Source organism: Mustela erminea, chromosome 5 (genome assembly GCF_009829155.1).
Source record: "Mustela erminea isolate mMusErm1 chromosome 5, mMusErm1.Pri, whole genome shotgun sequence".
Taxonomy (NCBI): Eukaryota; Metazoa; Chordata; class Mammalia; order Carnivora; family Mustelidae; genus Mustela; species Mustela erminea.
In genome coordinates this window covers 49753566-49770833 of record NC_045618.1, presented here as the reverse complement: position 1 = coordinate 49770833, position 17268 = coordinate 49753566, and the positions used below count along the sequence as shown (strand labels likewise).

At 50.0% G+C, this 17268-nt stretch overlaps 1 long non-coding RNA gene across 1 annotated transcript; it reads left to right on the top strand.

Moving 5' to 3' along the window:
• The first annotated feature begins 205 nt into the window (after positions 1–205).
• LOC116590764 lies at positions 206–16907 on the top strand. Its single transcript, XR_004285731.1, has 3 exons — positions 206–389; positions 14233–14297; positions 16579–16907. It is a non-coding gene; the product is annotated as an uncharacterized LOC116590764 (long non-coding RNA).
• Positions 16908–17268: the final 361 nt, after the last annotated feature.

Sequence of the window (17268 nt, the reverse complement as noted above, 5' to 3'; positions counted from 1 at the left end):
TCTTTTTCTTTCTTTTTTTTTTTAATAAGGGCATTGTGGGTTTTTTAAACTCTTTTTTTTAAAGCTCTTATTTATTTATTTGAGAGAGAGAGAGCACGAGAGCGAGAGCGAGCATGAGAGGGGAGAAGGTCAGAGGGAGAAAGAGACTCCCCGTGGAGCTGGGAGCCCAATGCGGGACTTGATCCCGGGACTGCAGGATCGTGACCTGAGCAGACGGCAGTTGGTTAACCAACTGAGCCATCCAGGAGCCCAACCCAGAATTTTCCAGGAGCCACCTGGGAGCCAAGACTGCGGCGGGAGACCATTCCTTACTTTCCATCCAGCCATCAGCGCCCTGTTTTCTCTCCAGCAGAACACTGGGGCCACCGCAAGAGCCACAGGGATACTTGGTATGAAGTTGAAATTCTTTTGGGGTTCTGCTGTGGGGCTCTCCGTGGAGAGTGAAGAGGGCAAGCGGCAGTTTCTGGCCCTGGGAAGGAGCACAAATACTGTGTCTTGTTCAGGAACTTCCTCTCAGAGGCAGGGGAATGGCCTGACTGGCCTCTAGGGGTCGCTACCAGCCTGACACACCCCTCACTGCTGCATTCCCACTCCTCCAAACCTGCCTGGGCCTCCTCTGAGACCTGGGGACTTGAGACCTCCCTGTACAAATGGTCATGGAATTTTGTTTCCCCTCCTGATTTTAAAAATAGCACATATCTCTTATTATTTAAAAAAAAAAATGGACAATTTCAGAAAAACAAAGAAGCCGCAAAATCTTATACCCATAATCCAGATATCCGGAAGGAACCATGGTTAACATTTTAGCTGTTTCTTTCCAATCTCCTTGCTGGGCATATATATTTGCAATTCCTGTGAAAGGTTCTTTCTAGAGTCTTCAGGGGAGGTGGCTGTCTGGAGATTAACTTTCTCCCTCCAGGTGTCCCCAGTTGGGGGAGGCTGTTCATGCCCTGTCCCGCTTGGATGTCTTTCTCCCCTCTCCTCTCTTCCTGTCGCCCCTCGGGCTTCTCACCTCTTCCTACTCAGCCCCTCACTATTGAAACAAACAAGGAACTCTTGAATCCACTCTCGAGCCTCCCACATTCCCATCCTCTGGCTCTGATTGACTGGCTTGTCTCTAGTGCCTCCATCTGTTCCTGCTCTAGAAGACAAGTAGGTCCCTGCAGGAGGCCTGTTCTGGAGCACAGGGATGGAGGGTACGGGGTGGAGGGGTCTTTTACCCAAACCTTAGCTGCTTTGCCCAACGGCGCATCTACAATATAAGGTATCTCACTACCCCAACACTACTTTCTTCCAGGAAAAAAAATTCCACAACCATACAAATAATATTTGACACACATGAGAAATTAATATTCTTCCCATTACTCTACTCATAACTCTATTTCCTGTGAGCAAACACGCTGACCTTATTAGCCTGAGAGAACATTTACCTCCTCTCTGTCAAGGTTAGATGACAAGATAGCCTTCATTAACTTGACAAAAAAAAGCATATTGCTTTAATTGCTTGGAAAGGAAATTGGGGTGGTTATAAGGTGGTGGGGAGGGCTAGGGTGAAAGCCTCTTTTCAGCCTATCACACACATATTTTTAACATAGTTGAAATTATACAATTTTCTATCCTGCTTCCTTCACAATATGATAAACATTCTCCCAAGTTTTAAAAAATTCCCTAAAAACCCTATCTTATATAAGCACCATTTTAAATGATTGTGTAACATTCCATTGCAGAACACAGCCTGGGACTTTTAGGGTTAGAAAGTCAACGTCCCAGGATTATTCTTGCTAAAGTAAATCCTTAAGAGCCCTAATAACTAGCTGGGGAATTGCTGGAGAGTTTCCAAAGAAATCACTAATAGGGAACAGCTTACGTTAAATTGGATATGTTGTTCTAGGATATCAAAGCTGTGTGCTTAAAGCATTGAGGCCAGACCAGCTGGAACCATGTGAGCTGGGTCAAGAAATATATTCTAGGAGGAGCCAAGGTAAAAGTATTATAAAAGACCAAAGACAAAAAAACAAAAACCAGATACAAAAGGCACCTTACCTGGGTGATTGTGTCAGTAGCCATCAATCTGTCCTCAGGGAGCAGAAGCAATGACACAATGACATTTCATCTTGGACACAGGGAGGCAGCTGTATTCCTGAATGGGAATGAACAAGACTGCAGCCAGCAAATCCTAATTTTGAGCTCTGACCATCTCTGGGACTAGGTAGATTTTATTTTCTTTTTCTCTGTGGATCCCTAGGGAAAGACAAAGTTCTCTCTTCCATTTGTGCAACGCTGGATACTCTAGAAGGCCTTTCGGAAGGTTGGTGGTGGTCTACATGACCTCCAGTAGGTGGCCCATCCACCGCCACGAAGACTTGGCAGGAAACGCTGGATTAGCAACAATTTTACAGAGCCTTTTGTGCCCACATGTTTTAGTTTTGTAAATCCCATTTTCAGGTCTCATCATTAAGAAGATGTTGTTGGTAGGACAGGAATTGGGGGAGGACAAGGAACTTGGCTTCTGACTTCCTTAGAGTCTTAGACATTTCTGGCAGACCTGAGTTTCATCCAGGTATCTGCAGGGGACCTTCCAGAGAAGTGGCAGGTTGCTCACCGGCCCATTAGGACTCCTCCATGGCCTTCCCTGCCCCAGTAGATGCAGCCCAGAACTGGGCAGAAAAGCTGTGGAAAAGGAAGTCATGTTCTATCAGCTTCTGGCAGCCAGCCCTGAAATCATCCCTCTCTGCCTGAGCCATGTCCCCCGCCCCCACTCAAATGTCCCATCAGCTAGTAAGAGCCATCCACACTAACTCCTAAGTCTGTATTAGATCCAGTTCTCTTCCTCTCCAACACCAGCTCCCTGATGTGGGAACCATCACCAACCTGGTCTACCAGCCTCTGATCCTTCTGCTTCCAGTCTGTTCCACAGGCCAGGGCCAACGTGAAGACAAAACGGGTGAAGGAGGTGCCCCAGAACACTGGCTCTTCTGCAGAGGTGCTCGTAGGAGGAAGTGGAGTTGGGGGCCCTGGGGTGTAGAGTCTCCAGGATAGCTTGCAAAGCATTCATCCAGAAGGTGGGGGAGCAACAGAGAAAGCCTTCATTTGCAACAGTGGGAAGCAGGTGTGCAGTTTGTGGGTGTGGGTCCCACTAGACTAGAACTAAGTGTATTTGTAAGAAGCAGTCTGTCTCTGTGGCAACAGGGGAGGAGAAGCTTGGCACTGGGAAAAGCCTCACCGATGGTGAAGAGCATTCAAGGCTAAGAGCCCTTATATTGACCCGGGTCATCAGGAAAATTGAGCTCACCTGGTAGACAACCTTGGTGGCTCTCCTGCAGGAGACCCAAGGGAAGGGGGGAAAAACACCTGCTTCCATGATGAGCCATTTACACAAAGCAATGACAAGAAATAAAGGCAGTGGGGGTGGGGAGAAGAAACACACAGCCGGTGAAGAAGACACACCAAGGAATGTTGCCATGGAGCAGATGAACAATCTAACCAGAAAGTAAGAGAACAGAGTGAAGCAGTTGTCTCCATGAAGAAAGTACTGACAGGAGAGATCACGAGAGAGGTCATGAAACAGTAGGAAGAAATGAATCCTGAGTCAGATTGCTTAGAAAAAAGACAGCCACCCAAACGTCATTCTTAAAGTCTAAAATCGGAAGGAGTTAAAGGGACAATAAATTCTGCTGAAAACTCAGCGAGAGACAGCAAGAGGAAGAGGGGAGGTCTGCAGATTACAGGGAAATAAAGAAAGGGTCAGCGGGGAAACTAGACCTGAGGGGAGGTCTGCAGATTACAGGGAAATAAAGAAAGGGTCAGCGGGGAAACTAGACCTGAGGGGAGGTCTGCAGATTACAGGGAAATAAAGAAAGGGTCAGCGGGGAAACTAGACCTGAAGGACGAAGACTATCTGTTTGCAGGTGCATTAGATCCTTCTAAAAGGGCACCGAGGAAACTGATCATGTTCTTTGCCCCAAGGGAGGAGGGTAGAACTGGAAAGAAGAGTTTTCTCTTTGCTATCTTTTAAAATGTTGACTTGTGGGGCGCCTGGGTGGCTCAGTGGGTTGAGCCTCTGCCTTTGGCTCAAGTCATGATCTCAGGGTCCTGGAATAGAGCCCTGCATCCCTCGGCTCTGATCAGCAGGGAACCTTCTCCCCCACCTCCCCTTCTGCCTGCCTCTCTGCCTACTTGTGATCTCTCTCCCCGTCATATAAATAAATAAAAATCTTTTTTAAAAAAGTTGGGTGAGCCTGGTGGTGGGTATTAGGGAGGGCACGTATTGCATGGAGCACTGGGTGTGGTGCATAAACAATGAATTCTGGTACACTGAAAAGAAATTTTAAAATTTAAAAATAAATAAAATAAAATGTTGGCTTGCATGAACATATTAGCTCTTCAAAAAGCATTCTAATTAGGCAATCCCCACAAGCACCCAGCAGGCAGGCATATTCACCAATCTGATTATGGTATTTACTTTTTATGCCTTAAAACCCTTGAATGGCTCTCCTTGCCTGTAGGATAAAGAGTGACTATCTCTAGATGGTTTAGTAATGGGGCAATTATAGAATTTATTGCCCCACAGAGCAGTTTTGAATTTGACGGGGAATGCTACATGTGTAACCTGAGGCTAAGGTCACCCACCTATGTGGCAGTCATGACCTGACCTTTGCTGCCCTCTCCCGCCTCGCCCTTCAGTGCCCCCAGCCCCGGGCGGGAGTGGGGATCCCTAAACCTAGCCATGCTCCAGACCTCTCCACACTGGCTGCCCTGTATTCTCCCTCCTTCCCCACTCCCCCCCCCCCCCCCCCCGCCCACTTTTTCCTCCCCATGCATCACTGCCCCTCCCCCTGGCCCAACTTATTCTGCCCAACACCCTTTGGGTCTGAATGTACCTTTCAACACTTACACATTTTACCACTTCTAAAATGCACGTTTTCCCCTCTACCCATGCACATCTGAAACTAGCATAGGTCTTACCATGCAGGGCACATCCCAGTTTCATCGGCAGCATTTTTCCTGGGGGATCGTAAATTAATGGCACATCTTACAACAGAAAGTATCTTAGATTTGACGTCACATGTTATCCCTCTGGACTGTAACTGACTAGTTCCAGGGCTGGCTTCCCACTAACTGGGACATCTTTGAGGGCAGTCCCGTGGGTGATTTTTCCCTGAATTCCCCAGTGGCACTTACTGGGAACAGTGGTGACACAGTAAATAAATTCAGCAGTGAACCAGAAATTTTCAGGGAAAAAAAAAATGGGTAGGAATAGGGGATTTTCTCTTAAAAACCTTAGAAAGTTTTTTTTTCTTCCCCCTGAACATTTCTGATTTTCTTGGGGTCTTCAGATCTCCAAATACCCAAAACTTGATGATGGAATGAAGAAAATAAAATTCTATATAAAATACATCTTTATGTTCTAACACCAGGACTCTAGATCTATACAGGAAAGTGAAATAAAAGTGAAAATATGTATATTCTTTTTTCTTTCAGCGTTTCCACCTTATCCTTGCCTTGGTTCACAAGGTAGAAGTGACAAAGTGCAGAAGAACATAGTCATTCATTCGACACACATCCATTAGGGTCCCCATAATGATTTGCCTGCACTTTGTTCCAAACTGAAAACACCACAGCAAATAAGGCAAAGTGCCCTCTACCCCCACCCTGAGCTTACAGCCTACTGATGGATGTGAAACAGGAACATACACGCAAATAAAAATATAATATGTCAGAAGTGATTATAATGATGATAATATGAGCGTACTGCATTTTGCTACATTTGGGGTTCCCCAAGCTTATCTTATCATAATGAACGCCTGGAAGCTCATTAAAAACAGATTCGTGGGCCCATTGCCAGGCCCACTGATTTGCGATCTCCAGGGGAGAGACCTGGCAAAATTTTCGGGAGGAATGCTCCAGTTGCTTCTTGTGATCCCCGGATGCCTAGGCTGTAGCAGAGGTTTCGAACTTTGGCTATAAGATAGAATCACAGGGGGAGTTGAAGTGTATGACACCCAGGTCCTTCCCCTGAAGATTATGATTTTCTCTGGGTGAGTCCTGACTTTTGTATTTATTTGAAAGCTCACCTTGGGATGCTAGTGAGCTGCCAGGGTGGAGAACGGAGGACCAGGCTGTCTCGGGGATGGTTGGAGATCAGAATCAGGAACTTGCTGCCCTCGGGCTGTCCACTGCCTGTGCTGCCCGGGAGGCAGGCATTAGGTTCCTTGACCCAGCTGCCCGCCTGTGTCCAAGGCTAAATGTCTTCACATCTACAGTCACCGAGCACAGGCTGCTCCCCACTAGCAATTTCTTGGAAAGTCCCCAGTGTATCATTTCCATTAGTAACTTTGTTTTGAAATCCCAACTAGTCTTAAAGATAGAAAGAAAGAAGGAAAGAGAGAGAGAAAGAGAGAGAGGAAGGGAGGGAGGGAGGAAGGAAGGAAAGAAAGAAAGAAAGAAATTATTTCCTTTTTTTAAAAAAGATTTTATTTATTTATTTGAGAGAGAGAGATTGAGAGAGAGAGAGAGCATGAGAAGGGGGAGAGTCAGAGAGAGAAGCAGACTCCCTGCCGAGCAGGGATCCCAATGCGGGACTCGATTCCGGGACTCCAGGATCATGACTGGAGCCAAAGGCAGTTGCCTAACCAACTGAGCTGCCCAAGCGTCCCAATTATTTCCTTTTTTAGCTCAAAATTTCCCAAACCATTACATCCCTACACCAGGCCTCTGAGGGGAATTGGAGAGGGAGAGGAGAAGATCGGGGTGCCGGGACATCCAGGCAAGAGGCACCTCGCAATTCTCTTTTCCTGTGACTAGCCTCCGTAGACACTCCCTCTCTGACACGAAATGCAAGGGCAGATCCCCCCCGGCCTTGGTTGGAGCTGGGTGACATCTGGAGCCTCAGGGACCCTGTAGGCGTTGCTCTGAGAACCGGAGGGGCCCGTAACTGGGGCAGCGGGTACTGTCTTTTGCACTTAGTAGGCAGTTCTGACTGTTCCTCCCTCCCTCCCCCTTCTGGTGTTTTTCTTCTCGAGAACTGATTGTGTCGGGACTTCTTTATGTCATTGCTCAATGAGCTGGAAACGGCGGCCCTGCTGATTAGAAGGCTGGTTTGCAGGGAACAAGCTGGAGTGTTGACATTTGCAGAAAGCATTCTTGCTAAACTTTAAACACTTTGCAGAGCTAATCCTGCTGGCATTGCCTGTTAGTGATATTCCTGTGGCTCTGACGGGCACGCAGAGTTCCATCAGACACCCCGGGAAAGGGCAGGTTAATTGGTTTCCTTTAGGGTTATCGCCTGGTTAGGCGGACACCATGTCCATTTTCCCACAAAGGAAGTGAACTTGTATTGAGCGTTACCTGTCTGGCACATAGGAGGAGCTCAATCCAGGCTGACAAGCTGAATAATGTGAAGGAGTGATTAATTAATTGCGTGGGCCGGGATGAACTGTGCATATTTATTGGGCACTCTTAATTTTGCTATGAACAAATGGACGATTTCCGATATTGATGCATTTGTGGGAGCACAAAATGGCCACCTTCTCTCTGTGTTCTCCTATGGTCTTCCCTTGGGGCAGTCAGAAAGAGAAAGCTCTCCAGAGACTCTTCCTAGAAGGACACCAGTCCTGTTGGATCAGGAACCCACCTGGTGGTCTCATTTTACCTTATTACCTCCTTATTCCAAATAGAGCCAGAGGGTTAGGGCTGCAACATATGAACTGTGGGGGCGGGAGGGGCGGTGGTCTCGGGAGGGGAAGCACATGCGGGTCCAAGTGTGACCCTCCAGGGCAGTAAGTGAGTGAGGAACCCTGGAGACCCCATCTGCAGATGGGCAGCTGGGGTAATGGGGAGACGGCCAGAGGCTGCTGGAAGAGTGGAATTGTGGGCTGGCTGGGAAGGTGGAGTCCGAGTTAGGTAAGTGGACAGAGGGGCTGAGCCTGCCAGGCTCTGGGAACTTCTCCAGAAAGGCCTGGAGGCCTGGAGGTGAGGGGGCAGGGAATGAGCCTCTGAGGAACTGGAAACTGACTGGGGAGGGGGGTACGGGGGGCGCGGTGCAGGGAATGGAGAGGAAGCAAGAAGGCAGAGAGAGGTGGTAGAGACTCCAATGGGTCTTGTGTCATTCACAGTTTTGTCCAGGGCCCACGCGAGTGTGCTGAAGGGAAAGGGCGAAATATGTCATTGTTGTGGAAATAATTTCATGGGAAAAGAAAATCAGGTCTTTGTACAGTGTCATTTGTGTGTTGTTTTTTCCTTTCAATTCTGGAGGTGGACATGGTGGCCTCCTTCTGTGGGGGTTGTAATGTTTCAGGCTTCTGTGGGTTTTTAATGGGGCTCTGATGGTGAGCTCCTGAGGGCCAACAGGAGCTCTGGAAGGGTTTCTCCGGGAGAGGGGGGAGTAGAAAAGAACCAGCTTTCTCTTTGTTTCATCTCAGGGGTGCAGGGAAGAGGGTTCAGTGAGGCTGCCGGGATGGGGGACCCAGCCTACAGGGAGGTCGAGGAAGAATACAGGGGTTTGTCTGTCAAGCCCAGGTGCCCCAGGCCCCTTCTCCTGTGGAGGCCTAGGCGGGTTGTTGGGTTGGGGGGCTGGACCAGGGCGGTGACCCAGAGCCCAGATCCCAGAGCTGGAAGCCAGCTTCCTTGGCTTCCTTGTTCGCTGAAGCCACGACCTCCTAGGGCTGCAAATCGTCTTGGGCCTCTCGGAGCCCCCTCCTCCCATCTCTGTTTTGTGCCCAAGGCCTGGACTGATTCTTCCCTAGGACTTCATGCAGAATCTTCATGGACTTCCTGAGCCTGGGGACACCAGGGCAGCCACTGTCCCCGTAGGGCAAGCAGAACAGAATACCCGGGGGAGCGAGAGTGCCCCATACCCCTCCCTGCTTCAGGCTCACCACGGCACCCGTTTTCCCCCTTCTCCCCTGATGTCCCTCAGCCACTTGACATGGCCTGAGCCCTGCCCTTCTGGGTGTAGACCCCCTCCCCACCCCTGCCTGCCCTCCGTACCTCAAAGCCCACAAGGGGAAAGGAGGGACCAAATCAGGTAGTCCCTGTCCTCTTCCTCCTCACCAGACCACCCTGAGCACCACGGCTGGCAGCCTTCACCCAGCGAGGGCAAGGACACAGGGAGGCTTCCTCCCCTTTCTGACCCAGATGCCTGTAGTGAAGACCCACAAGCTGAGAAACGCCTCTCCCTCTCGTCTGCTTCCTTCCAAGTCCTCCTTCTCCCTGACTCTGTGTCTCTTGTCATGATTTTCCTTGTTGCATCACCCAGGGAATACACAAACTTTTTTTCATGGAAGATGCTGAAATAATACATGATGGAGATCACTTGGCAAAACGTCAATATCACAGCATACCCCCATCCTCGTCGCCCCCCGCCCCTGCTCGTTCCCCTTCCCTCCTCCCAGGCGGACTCACAGCTTGGGTTTGGGATGCAGCATCTCAACCCTGTTCCTCGGGGAAGTTCCTGCAATCACACAGATATGAATACACATGCCTGAGCTCACACAGATATGACTTCATTACATCTATGTCTATGTGTACACGTACATATCATTTTTTTAAGATTTTATTTTTTTATTTGAGAAAGAAAGAGAGTGAGCGAGAGAGCACAAGTGGGGGAGTGGGGAGAGGGAAAGGAAGAAGCAGACTCCCCACCGAGCAGAGAGCCTGATGCAAGGCTCAATCTCAGGACCCTCAGATCATGACCTGAGCCAAAGGCAGATGTTAACCGGCTGGGCCCCCCAGGCACCCCTGGTTGTTCTGTTTTTGTTGTTTGTTTGTTTGTTTTTAATATAATTGGGATCATACCATAAGTGTTCTGCAAATTGTTATTTTCATGTAAGGTGTCTGGGGAGCTGTCAATCACAGAGCACCCCAGTCTACATGAGCCCTATCTCATCCCAGCAGCTGCCTGTTCCAATCTGTGGATTTCTCATGGTTTTTTAACCTCTCATTACCTCTCATTATTGACATTTCTGGCATTTCTAATTTTGATTTTGCTATTACAAATAAGGAAGTGACGACTACTTTATTAGTTATTTATTGCTACCTAGCACATTACCCCAAAACTTGGTGGCTTAAAACCATAATGAATATTTATTATCTATCCCAGTTCTTGTCTGTCAGGAAGCTGGGAGAAGCTTGGCTGAGTGGCTTCTGGCTCAGGATTCTTCTTGAGGCTGTAGTCACGGGGTGTTGACTGGGGCTGGAGGGGACACTCACTCACAGGGTTGGCTAGTGGGTGTTGGCCATTGGTGGTGAGCCTCAGTTTCTCCCCATGTGGGCCTCTCCATAAGGCTGACTGGGTGTCCTCACCACATGGTGGCTGGAATCCCCCCGCAGGAGTTATTCAAGAGGGAACAAAGCAGAAGCAACGATGCCTCTTACAACCTAAGCTCACACGTCACAACTTGTCACTTGGGCCACATTCTGTTCCTCAGAAACAAGTCACTAAATCCAGCATTTTTGGAGGCAGGAGTGCAAAGGATTTGTGAACATATTTTAAAACCATCAGTACTGCCCTTATACATAATCTTTGCGTATCTATGTGAATTATACCCTTAGAGTAGATTTCTGGAACTACAATTACAGGATCAAGTGGTGTATGCCCTTTTAATTTTGATCATTCCTGTTTGTGCCAGAAACTGTTTTATCGTCCCCTATTATCCATTGTCTTTCTCAGCTTCACCAGACCTCCTCTGAGCTGGCTTGGTTCGGGAACGTATTTCCCAGCATCCCTTGCAGCTACGTGGAGCCGTGTCCCTAAGTGCTGGCCCATGACAGGGATCGTGTGGAGCTGGGTCATGCCCTTACAGGAACTGCTGGCCTACTTCCTTCCTTCCCTGTGAAGAGATGGTCAGGAGATACACAGAAAGACCCCATCCCTGGGCCACCTCATGGAGCCACCCTTCTTCCCAGGACTTCTTACCAGCTTAGATTTCTGTGTGAGAGAGAAATGGAGTTAGATATTTGGAGAGAGAAATGGAGTTAGACAATGGAGATGGGACATTCATGTCCCATCTCTGCCACTTGAGTCTGTCGACATGACCATCCTGAGTGGCCACCAGGAGCCACTGGCAATCCGGTGAGAAACTGTTGCGTCCAGATCTCAACTTCAGAGGGCTGAGAGAGACAACAGTCCAGACTGGGCTGCGCAGCCCTCACCTGGAGAGCAGGGACAACTCCCAGGGCCACTGCCAAGACTGAATGAAGTTACATGTGTATTGGATTGTACCCATAGCTCCTGAACACCACAGAGCCTCAGGATGGGCTGCTGGGATAATTAAGAAAGTTATAAAAGAAAAGTCTCCAGAGCTAACCCCCCATTTCCTCTCTGGTCCATAGACTTTAATATAGTCCATAGACTTTAATACCCATCTTCCCGGGGGGGGGGGCACGGGGAACCCTGCTTGTGTAAAAGATCTTCTAAATTCTTTCTCACCAAATAAAATTGATTAGTGTCATTTTATACCCTTCCGCTGTCACACGGACCCTTCAGTGGGGGACATACTGTGTTTGACTAGACCACGGGAAGGAAAAGTCCAACTGTGAAATTTCAGGTACCAGCGAAGCTAAGTGGGGGCCCTTGGCCCACTTGGAGGTGCTTCACGGATGTGGTTGGAATCATAACTTTTAGGGAGTGGGCCCCCGGCCTCCTCTCTGCTTCCCCCCTTATGTCTTCTCCCCCCTCTTCTCTCTCTCCTGTTCCCTGTCTTCTCCTGGCCTCAACGGCTGTCTGAGTCCCTGATGATTCCATGTGATTACGTTTCCACAGGCAGGTGTGTGTCTTGTTTAGTCACATTAAAAATAAATCACTTGGCCGCACACAGCCAATGCCTCAATCTGTTGCTCTCCTCTGCTTTCCAGGAATGGGTTGCTCCAAGCGCCAAGTGACTGCTGGGGAAGGTGAGCAGCGAAGGACGAGGTGGGATGGGGATGGACTGAGCCCTTCCGGCTCGCCCTCCGGCTTCCCGCCCGGTCAGACAGAGAACGGGCCATGCCCACAGTTAGGCCCACCACGCAGCACAGGCTGCGTTCTTGGGGCTGGTAACAGTGAGCTGAGCGTGAAACCAGGTTTGGGGAGGAGAGGCAGGCTCAAGTTCCCTGACACCTGCTTTGTGCAAGGCCCTGGACTCTCTTTCATGTCTGTTCCCTTCTAGGGGGCATCGGGATCCTGGTGGTGGGACCCTGGGTAATTCTACCTTTCAGGGCCTTGTTTGTTCAGACTAGAAACATTACCTCATTCTCTAGTCATTCCTTTGGCTATGATGGAAGGGCCTGGGGATTAGACAGACCTAGTTCACCATTGTGGGCAGATTGCTTAGCCTGTTTCTTCATCTCTAAAATGCAACGGCAATCAGGATCGAATGAGATAATGTATTTAAGACACCTTATAAATAGGCAGCTAAAAAAGGATGGTGTTTAATCTCTCCTTCATAACACACATAACGTACTTCAGCATCTTAGAGAGCTGATTAATTTTACAGGTTGGGGTGGCAGTGTTTCTGTGTGTGTGTGTGTGTGTGTGTGTGTGTTGATGAGAACAATGTGGAGGATGAAGAACTGAGTCTTTGTGGAAATCCTGGAACTTCAGAAAACCAGACCCCCGCCCCCGCCCCTGTAAAATACTCCTGGACATTACGTCAGGGGGTGGTGGGTATCACAGATGTCCCCCAGTGAATTGGTCCTCCCTATGGTCTCATTCTGGGTGACCTCCTTCCACAGCTGATCTGGGCTGGTCTGTGATTTGTTCTAACCCATAAAATGTGGTGGGCTCTGAGACAGTTCTGGGCCTACACCTTAAGAAGCCCTAGAAACTAACAGTTTTGTGCTTTGGTGGGATCTTGAGCCAATATGGAAGAAATTTGTCCTCTCTGTGCTGGAGATAACAGAGAAAGAGAACACGTGGAAAAGAAGATACCCTTAGAATGTATGGAGATGAGAGAGAGAGAGAGAGAGAGAGAGAGAGAAGGGCAACCATCCCTGTATCTCCGAGCCCAGCTTTCCAGCCACCCCTGTGAGGCTCCAGCCATGGGAGTGACCCATCCTGGATGCTCCAGCCCAGGCCAGCCCCAGGTTGGTCATTTCACTCCACCCTGACCTGGGTTCCCTCCTCCTTTGGCCATCATAACACTTCATGAGGCTCTCCGCTGTCATCTGCTTCATTGTCCTTGTCACCTGGCACCTTGTCACCTGGCACTGCACCTGGCACAAGGCAGCCATTCAACAAACGCTTCTGACGTAAATGAATGAATGAATGAATGAGTGATTTTCAAATGGCAGACTAGTAGGCCTCAGCTGATTCCACAGGGTTTTGTTGGGGGGAGTAGGGCACGAGGAAGGGGCTTTCCTTCCTGGGACATTAGCCTCAGTCCAGCCCAGGTAAGGGGAGCCAGGTTCTTTCTGAGGCCCTCCTACCTCCCTAAAGCCCACTCCATCTCCCTTCTCCCCTGGGGGCAGGGGGCCGGGCTATTGGAAACTGGCCTTCTTGTCCTTAACTCTGAATTGAAAACCCTGGGAGAATTTTGCCGTTTTCCTCTTCTGGAGAAGAGGAGCACAGAGCCAAGGAGCAGAGGCTGTACAGCGTGGCTCAGATTTGATAAACAGGCAGGAGATTTCAGAAGCAATCAGGGGAGAAAAGAACATACATTATTCCCGGAATCCACAATGCAGCACTAATGAGCTGGAGGAACTATGATTTGATCTTGTCCTGCCTCCTACAGCCCAGGACCAGCAGGTTTGGGACAGGAAGCAGGGAGGGGCGCCGCAGCTGTGTCCACACGGCCTGGCCAGGGCTTCCCCTGGGATGTGGGGGAAGTGGGGTAGGGCGGTGGTGTTTGCTGTCCCCCTGGGAGCATGGTGGTCCTCTGTGGGATGGGAGGGTGTTTACTAGGCCTCCATATACAGCTGGTCATGAAGGACCTAAAGACAAGGGACAACAGGTGTCTCCTGATGGCAGGCAGAACCCGGAAGGGGGTCCCCAGCAGAGCCCAACCATGCTGACACCCTGATCTTGGACCCCCAGCCTCCAGAACTGTGAGCAAAAAGTTGTGTCATTTATAAACCATTCAATCTGCACTATCTTGTCATAGCTGCCCAACAGATTAAGCCAGAAATAACCAACATTTATTGAAACATAACCACATGCCAAGCACGGTTTAAAGCACCTTGCTCACATTAACTCCTTGAATCCTTGCCATCGTCGTATCTAATAGGTACTATTATTATTTTGTCCCCATTCTACAGATGAGGACACTGAGAGCGGAGACCCTGACCCTTCTGACCATGGTTGAACTCCAGCACCCAGAACGGTAGGAATTCAACAAACTCGTTTACTTCATGGCACCAAAATGCACTCTGATATGGAGCCTGGGGGCCAGCAGCCTCCCTGGGGACACGGACTGAGACTCTCATACCCCCCACCCCCGCCCTCCTTCCATCCATGCTTATTTTCCAAGGCCAGCAAAGTGCAGCACTTTCGCATAGAGAGAAATCAGATTTAGGTTTTGCCCCCAAGTAGATCATAATGACAGTTTAATATGCAGAGATAACCTATGGGTAAAAATCATGGCAAAATAATAAGAATTACAAAGAGAAGCAAACAATGGGCTGTAATAATTTTCTCATTCATCCATTCACTCCCTCAAAGAGCATTCATCAGGCCTAGCCCTGGGATGCAGGGATAAGAGGGTCGTAGCCCCCCCCCCACTTCTGGTGGGAGGAGGCAGTGGCTGCCCCCTCCAGGGTAGCAAAGACCTGGGTGGAGACACCAAGAAGAGCAGGCCCCAGGCCAGAGTCTTGTCCCCATCCCCCAACTGTCCCCTCTGCCCTATGGGTACTTTTGCCAGAGCTGCCTCCAGAGTGCAGCCTGCGGGGCTCGGGTCTCTGCGGAGAAAAGCAGGCCAGTGGACCTTGTCCTGGGTCTTATGGTTGGCTGACCCCTTTCAGTGTCCCTCTGGCCTCCTTTCCTCCGCCCTGTGATGGCTGGCAGAGGGCCCCAGGCTCCTGGCCTGGCTGCACACGCTCAGGCACCTGCTCCCTCACACAGATCCTGCTGCAGACAGCTAGGCCACTCCTCCCACTGGCCTGCGTGGCTCTGGCTCTGCGGGGTGATGGATGGGGCTGCTCCTGTTCTGGGTCCCCAAGAGCGCCTTTGAATAATAACTTGGCAAAATTACCCTCTTTTTTTTTTTTTTTTGCTCATCCTATTTCTGATTCATTTGCTCTTTCTAAGTCATTCATCTCTTTTGAGTTACAGGAAGAAAAGAGGAAGAAGAGGAGGGAGGGGTCACAGGTGCAGGGACCACGAGCCCCACCTCCCTGTCTCATGGAGGGGCTGGACACATGGGCCTCTCTGCCTCTAGGATGTCTCTATTGCACCTGACCTCCGCCCACAAGAGGACAGCCAGCATGGCAGGTAGGGGAGGTGGGGGAGGCCGGCTCTACTCATGGGAGAGATCCTGCCTGCCTGCAAGGATGTCAGAGTTTTCCCAGCCTCGAGGGGGAGTGGGAACAAGGGCAGGGAAAGGAAGGAGAGATGGGGGTGTGAGAGATGGGGGTCCTGTCAGCTTACCAACGCCTTCGCTGATCACCTGCTACGTACCAGGTGCCAAAAGACAGACAGACAGACTCTGTTCCTGCCCTCGAGGGGGTCTCCAGGCTAGTAAATAGGTAAGTACCTGCAGAAGATGCCCGAGCAGAAGTAGGTCCCAAGTCATCATACAGAGGAGGCTGTTCATTCTGTGACGAGAGGGACCAGGCAAGGCCGGCTTCACAGATGGGCTGGTGAGGAAATGTTCTGGAACTTCAGTCTGAAGGTGGAGAAGGGTGCTCTGCATGTCTACAGAGGCCAAGGTGTGAAGGTGGTCTGTCTGGAAGGAGTTCTGCTACATGGTATTTTCAGAGCGCAGAGAGAGAGATGGCCATTGGCAAGACGCAAGAGGCAGGGAAGAGCCAATGAGAACGGGGCTGCAGATCTTAACCGAGTGCCTAGCTTATGGGAGAAGCCTGTGTGCCTGTTACAGGGCTTGGATTACCGCAAAAGGACAGTTATCCAACAGAAAGATGTGGGGTTAGATCTGCAACAGTTGGGGGCGGGGGAGAGGGGTGGTGGAGTGGCTGGGAGAGGCTGGAGGCAGGGACACCAGCCAGGACGCTGCTGCAAGAGTTTAGGCAAAAGGCTGTTGGAGGACTGAACCTGGGCAGGGCCAGCGGGGAAGGGAATGGATGTGAAAAACCCATCGAATGTCCTGTGGACTGGGCTTGGTGATTGGCTGGGGGTCATAGAAGAGGCAATGCTACCTAGCCGTGCCACCAGCTGAAACAGGGACCATAGCAGCAGAAACATTCATGACACATGGCCAAGAGCCTGCCAGGTGATAGCGTTTTTCCAGTCCCAGAGACACAGAGACAAATCATTCATGTCTCCTGAACGCTCGTCAGGGGCATTTAAAGACAGCTTCATTTATATACAAAACTCGGATCCCTCCACATTTGCGTGCATCTCAGAACTTCTTTAGCAAAAAATGTACCCTTTTCTCGCCAGCCACACAGAAACTCACTACGTATTTTTCTTTATTTTGTTTTCTCCAGCAGGCTACACTCACCCAAGTGGGATGATTCAAGATGACCCCCTTGGTCCGTGGGCTGGAGCAGGGAGCCCACTTGGGGCCGATTCCACACAGCTCGGGCTGGGAAGCTGGAAGCTGCAGAGTCAAGTCTCCTTCAAGCCATCTCCGCCAGTCAGCTTGAGTATTTTCCCCCCTGGGATGGATTTCCCCGTAAAATAAATGTCTTGTCTGAATTAATCTTATTTTTAAAAGGAGAGAGTCATCATATTGTAAAGACAGATCATAAAAAGATGCATCAATCTGTCAGAAGGCTGGTTACGATGAGTGTTTGTTTAGCAGAAACAGTGCCCCCCTCCCCCTGACTCTCCGACCCCCAGCCTCCCAGCCCCCAGCTCACCAGTCCCCAGCATCTGGCCTGTGAGGCTGGGCTGTTGCTGTGCCCAGCCCCGTGCAGGCAGCTTCTCCTGCATGCCTGGGGCCCCTGCAGTCTGTGCAGCCCAGCTTTACTCCTTAGACGGGTTGGGGCCCCCGGGCTGGCACACTGAATCCCTGCACACAGCTACCTCCCTTTTCAGCAGAGGCCCAGCATCGCCCCCAGCTGGAAAGGCCAGTCCCGCTGCCCAGCCATGTCCCAGACACTTTCATTTGGGAGCTCATCAGTATTCAGGATCTTTTTTTTTTTTTTTAAAGATTTTTATTTATTTATTTGACA